The 11946-nt window shown below is 41.6% G+C and overlaps 1 long non-coding RNA gene across 1 annotated transcript; it reads right to left on the reverse strand.

The window, feature by feature from the left end:
• Positions 1 to 3298: 3298 nt before the first annotated feature.
• On the reverse strand, positions 3299 to 9767 carry LOC139071859 (uncharacterized). The gene is made up of 4 exons (XR_011521667.1): positions 9713 to 9767; positions 3591 to 3771; positions 3450 to 3507; positions 3299 to 3374 (listed from the first exon to the last, which is right to left on the reverse strand). It is a non-coding gene; the product is annotated as an uncharacterized lncRNA (long non-coding RNA).
• Positions 9768 to 11946: the final 2179 nt, after the last annotated feature.

The following is an 11946-nucleotide window of genomic DNA, read 5'->3' on the forward strand; positions in this document are numbered from 1 at the left end:
CTGTTAGCCAACCTGAGGCGAGATGTCCAAGTGTCAGGAAATAAGGCTCCAAATCCTCTGCCACTCTCTGCTATAGACATGAATAAGTAGACACACCATTGGGCGCTGGAGTGCGTAACAGCGTCACAGCCATATTGGGCGGGTTCCTCACTCTTCAAACCCAACTGGCGTTGTTGTAAAAAAGCACTATGAAATGTGTTTTATTTTTTTAAGTTGGGTAAATACCTCCCTCAGTAGAAATAAAAGCACTGGGGGCAAAAGAAGATCTATACAAGATGGTGGCCCGTTACTACATTAGCTCCAATAGGCAGCACCAGTCCACGTTGTATCTACGTATATGATGTCTATGCTTTCTGCTCCAGCAGACTTCTACGAGTGGATCCAGGCACTTCTGGGATTTTTTTCCTTCGAGTACAAGACATTCTTTCAGAGAACACTGCTAAAGTATTGATTAAACAAGTGTCCTTCACCTTTAAGAAAGTGTTGTTTAAAATCGCCCAGGAATGTTGGGTAAAAACAGAAATACGCTGAGGATGATTTGAAAACATTTACAGCAGATCTGTCAATTATATATTCTGCAAAAAGCACAACAAGAATCCAGTCTGTGTGTAGTTTGGGGGTTTATGATTAATGCAGCTAAATTATTCATTCAGAGATGCTGGGTACCACCTGTTAACCAGGTGTGGACCATTGTCCTCTGATGTCTCTGAACTGTTACAGCAGCTCTTTACATCAGTGCTGAGGAGCACCTGGTTTTCAATGGATTGTTCCAGAACTCCCACAGAACCCATTGAACCTGCCAGGGACAACACTGTTGCCAGGTAACCGAGAAGCCTTGACAAAGACCACTTTGTGTGTGTGTGAGATGGTCACTCCAACCTCCAAACACTAAATGATAAATGACCCGCACTTGTATAGCGCCTCTCAGAGTAAGGACTCCAAAGCGCTTTACACTACAGTGTAACATTCATCCATTCACACACACATTCACACGCTTATGGTGATGAGCTACGATGTAGCCACAGCTGCTCTAGGGCACGCTGACAGAGGCGAGGCTGCCGAGCACAGGCGCCACCGGTCCCTTCGACCACCACCAGCAGGCAAGGTGGGTTGAGTGTCTTGCCCAAGGACACAACAGCAGCATTCTCTGGTTGGAGCCGGGATCGAACCTGCAATCTTCCGATTACTGGACAACCCGCTCAACCTGTTGAGCTACTGCTGCCCCTATTAGAGGAACTGTTTGTAAATTCACACACACACACACACACACACACACACACACACACACACACACACACACACACACACACACACACACACACACACACACACACACACACACACACACACACACACACACACACACACACAACAGCAAGCACTACTCTTAAGGTGACATTTAGATTTCTGCTTCTGGATGTAGCACAGCTAACATCTGGTTATGTTCTTCCTCTTGGAAGCATCAAATGCTCCAGGCATTTTTGGGGGGATTAAATGAAAATAAATCCCATTTTAACAGATGAGTCTCAGATTAGCTCCAACACAAATCTGACAGTCTTCTATGATGACCTTTCATATGACAAGAAGCCCCAAGAGGACTCCTGTCCCTAAAGCTCCCTGTGTTTGAATCTCTGCTGCAGTTTGGCATCAAACCAAAGACTCAACATTCGGCTGCTCCTGTTTTCAACCATTCCCTTTATGATCATTCAGCAGTTGGTGAGCACAATACATTTTTAGAGATGATTTTAAAGATTTGGAACAAGTGAAATAATCTAGCTTAACCAGTGGTAAAGATACATTTAAGATTGTTTTATTTAACATTTTTCCCTCTGGTTAAGGTAGGGTTCAAATGGTCTTACCTGTTGTAGCTCTTCTAAATGACCTTGGTGAAGACAAAACAAATTTGAGACCTAAATATTATAAATATTTGTGATATTATATATTATTAATATGTCCTGTTACAAATGTATTACATACTTTATCATACAAATATGTTGATGGGAGATTAGCTTTGAGCTAACTAGTCCAAAGAGGATTTAAAGAAGTGGTAATGCCCCCCTCAGAGTCTTACTCCACCCACATATCAATTTTAAAAACTGCAACATTAGTAGGCGTTGCCTGGAGGACCGAGAGGGCGGAGCCGCGGCAGTGACGAAGACGATGGCTAACTAGACGATGCTAGCTCCTTTCACTCTGAGCAGTCATTAGAAGTGGAGGACGTTTCTCCCCCTCCTTACCCAGACACTCGAGAAGAAAGGGACCAAGTCTATTTGGAGGAGACAAGCGGACCTGAGCCTTATTGTTTTGAGCTTGTGAGTTGCCTGAGACTGGCGGAACCGACCCAACAGAACCAGCTCTGAATGGTAAGTAGCCGTTAGCCATAGCATTGGATTAGCTGCAGGGTTTGGCTCCACAGCCCTAGAGAGCTAGTATTCAGCATGTTTTAGAGGTTTATCTGCTTCAACACACCTGGTTTTAATCAGCAACAAATAGCTGAGCTGCTTAACAGCTAATCTAACCTGTTAAAGCAGGAAAATCCACTGAAACGTACTGGATAGCAGCTCTCCAGGAGCCCTGGGCTCAAGTTACAGTCTGCTGCATATAAAGTTATGAAAATACCCCATGAGAAAATTATTCTGTAATGTGTTCAGCCCACTAAAACTGCCCTGATTTCATTATTTATTTACTGATACTAGCTGCTCTCTTGGTCGTAGGTGATCCACTGGTGTCTGCAGCTGGTGTCGTCAGGATCAGGAGCTTCCAGAAGAATGTGCCTTTCAATGACTCTTTCCCCCTTATTTGTTATATTAATTAAATAAATCTCAATTTATATGTTTCCTGTTTTTGTTCATGTCCATAAATACTTAAACATGCTTGAAATTAAAACAAGCTTTTAACAGTGAGGTGCTAGTTTAATTCATCACAATAGAGCTAGTTAAACATGCAACAATGTGATAATTCAATTAATGTAATTTATAAATATCCATTAAAATATTAAAACTGGAATCAAAATGAGATATTTGGCAGCACAAAAAACTTGTCAAACACAATATTTATTATAATAATTGTAGGCAGACAGGAGACAGAGCTGATGGAGGTTCTCAGTCATCGAAGGATGGCTGAAGGCTTTCCAGGAACAGGAGATGTGGTGTTGTCTCTTCTCTCTCTATTCTGCCAGATGAGCTGATAGGTTACAGGTGTGTGAGGACATCCTCATGCTGTCACAACCAGATCACATGAGTTATCAGGTGATCAGCCAGGCTATTGATGAGATGCAGAAAGAAAACAAATCCAGGACAGTGTACAATAATATGTGGTGTTGCTCACCTTATGTGCCTGCCTCATGGTGTAGAGTCCATATTTTGCTGAGTGTCCTGCAATAATGCAGGTTATTAGTTAATTTACTTTTGATAGCAAAGAACAAAATATTTAATGTAAAAGTTATTTACCAGGTGAATCAGCTCACACGTCACCACCAAGTGTCACAGGGCCAGAATCAGTAGCCTCCTTCATGATGTCATGATGTAATCACATACTTTTTTAATTGTTAATATCTTAAAAATTCTGAAATGTTTTAATTTTTTTTTTACCTTGAACAGTTCACTGAGCTTGCACTGTCACTGAGGTGGAAGCTGGAATCAACAGCAGCCACCTCACATCTTGGTCTTTTCAGGGGTGTGGATGCAGCTCTGGGACTTTCTGGAAAATGAATTTCCGTCATGGTCCCTGTGTCACAAGACACACTGAGGCCGGGAGCTCTAAACTGGGTGGCTATGTAAAAACAAAGAAACAGCACATTTAAAAATGTTTAAAAGAGCATAAAATCACGTGTAACAATAATCTGTATAACAAATTAAAACTAGAAGTTAAAAATAAAATGTTTATCAATCAATCAATCAATCAATCAATCAAAGCTTTATTTATAAAGCGCCTTCCGCAACCCTGTCAGGAAGCCCAAAGCGCTGAACATGGTAAAGTTGTAAGTAAATATATTGAAAAAAATCAACAATAAAAGAAATTCTAATTACAAAATACAAATTACAAAATACAAAATGGAAATTATAAGATAGATGAAACATTCTGGTAAAGGACAAATGTGTGAAACACATTTGGATTGAGTGGATGGATTGAGTGTCCCAATGAAAACTGTGGAATGGATTCAACATAAAAGAGGGCCAAAATCAAACATGTTCTGGAAACGCCAAGTGGAGGAGGTGTGTTTTTAGGTGATTCTTAAAGACTGGCAGAGATGGGGACAGCCTAACTGCGGGTGGCAACTGGTTCCAGAGTAATGGTGCTAGGACTGAGAAAGCCCGGTCCCCACGGGTACGACACCTAGACCGAGGGACAGCGAGCAGGCCTTGGTCAGAGGAGCGCAGAGCGCGTGATGGGGAGTGTCTTTTCAGGAGTGTGGCTAGATAGGGGGGACCACCACCCTGGAAGAAATGATAAACAAAGACGAGTATTTTGAATTGTGAGTGATAGCAAATCGGAAGCCAGTGCAGGGAGGCCAGAACTGGACTGATGTGGTCCCGTTTCCTGGTCCCAGTCAGGAACCTGGCAGCGCTGTTCTGCACAACCTGTAGGCGACGCAGTGTTGACTGACACAACCCTGCATAGAGAGAGTTGCAGTAGTCAAGCCGAGAAATTACAAAGGCATGCAGTACCCGCTCCAGGTGGGCTCTCGACAGCATATGCTTGATTTTAGCAAGGCGTCTCAGGTGAAAGAAACTGGACCGGATCACAGAATTGATGTGAGCATCAAATTTAAGTCCTACATCAAGTTTCACCCCCAAACTGGTAACAACTGGTTTTGAGTAGGGAGAAAGAGGGCCAAGATCAGCATAACGATCCACATTCCTGCTGTTGGGGTGAAAAACAATGAGCTCTGTCTTTCCCTCATTCAGATGTAGATAGCTGGACATTAGCCAAGACTTCACCTCATTAACACAGGAGACAAAGGACTGAATAGAGTGACCTTTCTCCTGACACAACGGAGAGTAAATCTGGCAATCGTCAGCATACAGATGGAATGATAGGCCATGTTTACGAAAGATTGACCCCAAAGGTAGCAGATAAATGGCAAACAAAAGTGGACCAAGGATCGACCCCTGCAGGACCCCCCAGCAGAGCCCCTCCCAAGAAGAAAAAACATCACCCAGTTTAACACAGAATGTCCTGTTGTGGAGATACGATCTAAACCAATCCAGAGCTGACCCTTTGATCTCAACCCATCGTTCCAAGCGATCCAGTAGAATCGCGTGGTCAACTGTGTCGAAGGCTGCTGTCAGGTCTAACAACAGAAGCAGCACAGATGTTCCCTGATCTAGTGATAGATAGATGTCATTTAAGACCCTCAGTAGAGCCAACTCTGTGCTATGGCCAGACCTGAACCCTGATTGGAAAACCTCAAACAGATCAGAGTCAGCTAAATGTGAGACCAGCTGCTGATAAACGACTTTCTCAAGCAGTTTAGATGTAAAGGGCAGGGTAGAGATAGGCCTGTAATTTTCTATCACAGAGACATCAGCACCAGGTTTCTTCAGGGTCGGCCGAATAACTGCTGCTTCAAAGCAGCTGGGACCACACCTGTGCTGAGGCTCCCATTGATAATCTGACCAAGTGAAGGGCCAAGGCACGGAAAGGCAGCCTTCCATAGACGAGGCGGCAGAACATCAAGTGGAGAGCCAGATGGCTTCTGCCTCACAACAAGCTTATTCAGCTCAGAGTATGAAACTGTATTGAGGGAGCTCAGGGTGGGTGGTGATGGAGGAACTGGAACAGGGTCAACAGAGTTACCGGAAATAGCTGCTTTAATGCCCGACACTTTATCAACAAAGAATTTGTGAAAAGCTTCAGAGTTTCCAGCAGCACATGGAGCTAGGCTCCTGATACACCAGAACTGAGTTTAGCGTTTTGTAGAGAATCTTAGGATTATTGGAGTTTGTCTCAATGATGTCTGCAAAATAGGTCGTTCTGGCAGCCCTCACAGCATCCTGATAAGCAACCAGAGATGCTCTGAACAACTCACGCGAGACCTGTTGGCCATCCTTTTTCCACTTTCTCTCAGAGGATCTACACACCCGCCTACAAGCCCGTGTGACATCAGAGAGCCATGGCTCCCTCCTAGGTCGAGACTTGCACAGTTTGAGAGGGGCAACCACGTCCAGGACCTGATTACAAAGTACATCAAAGTGTTGTGAATAGTGATCAACGTTAGATGTTTACATAGAAGATTATTTAAAAAAATTCACCTTTGCTACGGGTAAGGCTTCACGTCAGCCTGGACAAGTGCATTAGCTTAATCAGTCTGACAGCCAGTGTCTTGGGTAGATTTAGCCTGAAAAAAAATAGAAGCACATTGTTGTTGGAGTTTATAAAGCCAGATAATATACAAAAGAAACTGTCCTATATAGGCGCTTTTTAACATTCCTAGTGTGTGATCATTGTTATAACGTAAAAGTCAGTCACATATGATGTGGAGAGCCTGAAATGCGACCCCCTGAACAGAATTCCTCACGGAACCGGGTCACAAGCTGGATTTCACGCTGTAATGCTGTCTGTCAACTAGTGCTGCGTCAGTTAGAGTCACTGTTGAAGAATTACTGACTGACACAAAAGCAACCAGAATTTTCTCTGAGCCTGACAGTAATAGTCATGTGGACCGTTTTGTCGGCCAGGGCTTTGAGATATGTTCCGATTCGCCGCTGATTCTAACCTTACATCCCGTTCCACATTTTGTGAACTTGACAAATTAGCCCGAAGGCAGCGCAGGCTGATATTAGCTAAAGGAAGTGAACCACGTCTCTCAAACTTTGCATTTAGGTAGGAAATTGTCTTTAGAAGATGTTAACTTTTATTTAGCTTACTCACCTCAGACTGGAGCGCGCCATGGTGGGGGAGCAGAGTCGGTGGGCTGCATCTAAATCGCGGAAGAGCCACGGTGGGCACAGCCTCCCTCTTCAAACGGAGACGTGCAGAATCGCGGGTAAAATGCTGGTTGCAAACTACAGCACCAGGCGGGAGCTGAATGTTTTCCAGACACCGATTGCGCGCAACCACTGGCGCCTAATTTCTAAGGCCAGCGAAAAGGAGTGCAACCCCACAGAGCCACCGCAACCATACTACACTACACCTTCTCACCATACTAACACGATATGGAGCACTAAACCCGAACTACTTTCCTAATTACACTAACAGCCAAACACTAACTAAACTACACTATCCAACAGCCAAACTAACACTAAATAAGTATGTATAACACTAAAAGCTATGCTAAAGATTAGGATATGCTAATGCTATATGCTAATGCTGAACTACCGCTAACCGTCCGACACTCGATTGCAAATCCAACTCCCAACTCGCCACAAGGCGTGGCCGGGACGCTCGTTGCTTTTATAACTTTGACACAGAGCTGCTACGTAGTACTCTACTGGTTTACGTAGTATCTTACTCTTTAGCCATTGGCTAAAATTTATTCAAAATGACTCAAATTCTATGTTTTAAGCTGAAGGTGGCGCTATACTGTGGTATTTAGGCAGAATTTTTCATTTTTAAAGAAAACGCACCAAAATGCTAAAATAACGAATACACACATTTAAAACACTATTAGACACTCATTTATACAGCTCATCAGCAAAAACAAGTTAATTTAGACGTTACTTGCTCTTTAAAGTTGATTTCTGCTATTTTATAAAATTAACCTAAACATTTTTCATACATGCTTGTGCAAATTTTATGATTTTATACACCTTCAGGCCTCTGTTTATTCTGTATAACAAGCTTATTTACACAGAATTTTGTGGTTATTTGCTACAGTAATAAACAGCGTTGCTAGCTAGCGTCAGTGCTTTCGGTTAGCAAGTATAACTTCCTGTTGGAATTTCAAAAATAAATCTGCATGAATAACTATGTAATGTAAACCTAGACAGATTGTAGCAGAAGCAAAATAATTTTGGTCTGCGTGTCAGTCTAGCTACGCGTCATTGGAATCTCTGCAGCCCCGCCCAGTCTGGTCGCTGGCCAGTCACAGTGCTCTGTCGGTTTGGTGGGTGGGATGTTACTGCAACTGAGCAAAACTAAGATGGCGACAGCTCATTTGAAACAGCTTTGGCATCAACTTTGGACTTTTTAGACTTGGGCTTTTCTTTACGTCAAGAGCAAATAGAAGTACTTTCATTTTACTGTATTCACATTTGTAGGATGGCTTGCCAGGCTAATGCATTGCAGCCGTGACAACAGTTTAATGGTTCATAAAATTTTGTTTGCATAATCCAAAACAGATTCTTTATTTTTGAGTTTAAAAAAATGATCATAGGTCTTTGTAGAGGTCTTGTTCAGTAAATCTTAACAATATGTAAAACTGTTATGAACTCACAACGTTGCAAATTACTCCCAGATTAAAACATTAGAAGTTAGAAATGTGAATGTATTTGCTTCTTATTTCTCCTTTTATTTCTTTAATCAAGCCCAAACCCTGTGGCCATTATTTTCAGCTCTCTGCAGATCTGTGAACCAGATGCTGTTGTGACAAACTGAGCTGCGAAGCTGCCAGATCTGCACACTTTGTTCCTATCAGTTACATGCTATTTTAATTTGGTGACATTGCCTCTCCACCAAACACAACATCAGTGTATAAGATCACACACAGACTCAGTAAGCCAACCTTTCCGGGCAATTTTCTAAACAGCTTGTAGAGGAATAAAGAGGAACAAATCTTTCTTTTATGTCCTGACACTCTCTGTCTCAAAAGAGCAGATGAAAGCGTATCTGTGAATGTGTTTCAGCATGTTTCCTCGGCTCTCCTCTCTGTTTCAGAGTTCTGCAAATAAATCTGCAGATTGGGCCAAAGGAGACGACTGGAAAAAGCATGTAAGGGACCAGAACGTGGCTTCTTTTCCTGCATTCCTTCCTTCATCAGGAATTCACTGAGGTCTGTTAGTGGAACCTTTCCCTGTTCCCCCTGGATTAAAAAGGCCATGCATTTCTTGTCTTTGTGAGCTTTGAACACATAGGAGCTGCAGATCTGGCTTCACGGCTGTCCAAGTGCTTAGGGCAGCTCCACATCCAACGGTTAAGCCCTCTGCACTCTGCACATCACGGACACAAACCAAGATACGGAGCTCAGAATAAGAACATTCTCTATGCAGATCAGCCACAAGCTTGGGTTCAGAGTTTAGTCCCCATGACCGCCTCTCCTTTCAGCTGCTAAAAGATTGATGCAGCTCATAATTAGATTCTGGCATGGCACATTTCTGCCCAGTGCTCAGCTGTGGCTCATTGTTTTTGACCAGCATTTAATCCACAGCTGATTGAGGTTTATAGATTCAGCAGACTGAGGGACGCAACAGAGATTTACAGTTCCGAAAAGACATCAGAGCCCAGACGATGCATTCCTGTGACAAGTGCCTCATTGTTCACTAATCTAAAGGTTACCCACAGCCACATGAACAAAAGCTTCAGAGGACGTGATCATCTGTGATAATCACAAAATATTTGCTAGCGCTCATCTGTTAGCAATAACCAGCAGAAATTCAAAAACTGCATCCCAAAGCCAGGAAAATCTGGGAGGAATGACCAGAAATCCAGTTAAAGTATTACGGACCAGAAAACTGTCAAACAACAAAGATGGTTTATCTTCACGTTTATTTGGTTTGAACAAATATCAAAGACACAAAACATAAGAGGAAGGAAGAGTAAACCAAATACAAACCACAGGAGGAGTTGCAATCCCATTGAATCTCTCTGACATGCTGCTTTGGTTACTCTGGCTCTTTGCTGAGTCATTCAAAGCTGCCCACAGGTCTGATCATTTAAATCGGGCAGCTGAACTGCTGACTAATGTCTGAAATCACACAGGAGAGCAGAAAAGAGGCAGACATGGTGGCTGAAGCCTGGAATCAGCAAACACGGGGCTGGGCTGCAGCTGTGTGTCCTGACATTCAACTCCAGAGCAGGAGCCGTTTAAATCCACCGCGATATGCTCCCACAGACTCTGACATGCAGTATCTGTCTGTGTGCACTCAGATCTACTAAATAATTAATCAATAATGTTAATAAAACAATAATCCCTCTTTAAAAATCCTTGGAGGATGCATATGCTCATGCAAACACTACAGGCGTCAGATGGACTTTCATCTGAATAATTAATGAGTTTGGTTCCTTAGAAAAAGTAAATTAAAAGCGATTCAAGAATCTGGAAAAAAATAATAATAAAAGAAAAAATAAACAGTCAGCATCCCTATGACACTGACTCTTCTGGTTCACTTATGGCGCTTACGCATTAGCGTCAGCACTGCCCCAAAAGGTACTGAACGGCACCAGAATTTGGTTTCACACACAGGCCAGATTTGCGTTTTCGGTGTCGAGGCGACTCTTTAGAAAAGTGGTAATTTTATTGAGCTGCACAGTGAATTTCATGTGGGGAAAAACATTTTTAAAATATGATGAATGTTGAAAAAATAATACATGAATTATAATCACATTCTATCATATAAAGCTTTATATTTTCTTTACCTGATGATGAATTCGTTTGGATTTAAAAGTCAAAGTTTCCCATGTAATACTTGTATTTTTGTGGCATTACTGTTGAATTTATTATCATCCGGTTTAATACCTTTATGAGATACATTTCTAAAGAATACAATTAAGACATCATTCATTGTTTTTTTGTTGTTGTTGTTACTGAAGCAGGAACTCAGATGGAGAGATGATGCTAACTTTATAACAGAATTTGACTCTAACTCAGGACGTTTTAGGAGCCAGCGGGTGTTGTTAAACTGAGTGAGCCACTGACTTGGCAGGGTGTTGAATAAATGTCAACTTAAAGAGCACATGAACCAAAGCAGCTCCACTCAGCCGCCAAGTTACCCACAATAAATACCCCGAGGAGGGCACGAGGAAACCACAGAAGCTGCACTCAGAGCTGTGCTTGTTTTAGGCTCACTGCTGCTTCCTTTTTACTGCTTTGATTCTGTTTTGAACTAAAAACACTCGCACAACATTTTTGTTTTACTTATCTGAGTTCCTGAGTTTTGCTGTAATTGTCGGTGTTCATAAAGGTCCTCAGAAGCCCACTTCTCTGCATATCAGTGCATGTGCACATGCTGTCTTTATAGCTGTTTAATGCTCCAAGTAAAACCTCCTGTAGTTTTCATTTTTTCAGCTGTCACAAAACATTTCAGCTTTGGACTTTTAACCAAAAAAAAACCCCACAATTTAACAAGAAACACATATTATTCTCTATCTGTGGAAAATTATTGATAGATGACTTAATAGAAACAGCTCTTTGCAGCAGTTTTCGAGGTGTGCACATTGTTTCCAGTCTGAATCATATCTTGTATCTTTCTCGGAACAAAATATGGAAACAGTGAGTTAAGGCAGAGAGAACATGCTTCTCATAAATCAGATTTGTGACAGCTTCACCTGACCTTTCATTACCTGCTACTGCTCACGTCTCCACACCAGTTAAAGTGTAGCAAGTTCAAGGATTTTTGTTTTAAAGGAGCCAAAGACAGAGCTGAGGCTTCTGAATAAATGCTAGAAGGTCTTTATTTATAGGGTGCTGATTTAAAAAGTAATACATTCAAAATTAACAACTCACTTTTACCACATTTAGCATTTTAACAGCCAGACTTACTTACATTTAGCTCCTAACAGGAAAAAAATAGTTTTAAAATCAATTTGTATAACATTTACTTTAGTAATTACATCATTTTTTTCAAATGTTTAAAAATAAGCCAAAATAATTGCAGTTAATCTAAATATTTAGAGTCAAATCTAATCAAATATATGATTGTTTAAATCTAAGTGAGGCAATTTTAAGCATAAATTTTTGCTTACATACTAATTCAAAAAACTACAAAATAAACATGAAGTTAAAATAAATCTTTGTGAGAAATTGTGAGACAATTTCATTATTTATCAATGTTGCTGCCTACACCTAAT

The sequence above is a fragment of the Nothobranchius furzeri genome, chromosome 1 (assembly GCF_043380555.1).
Source record: "Nothobranchius furzeri strain GRZ-AD chromosome 1, NfurGRZ-RIMD1, whole genome shotgun sequence".
Taxonomy (NCBI): domain Eukaryota; kingdom Metazoa; phylum Chordata; class Actinopteri; order Cyprinodontiformes; family Nothobranchiidae; genus Nothobranchius; species Nothobranchius furzeri.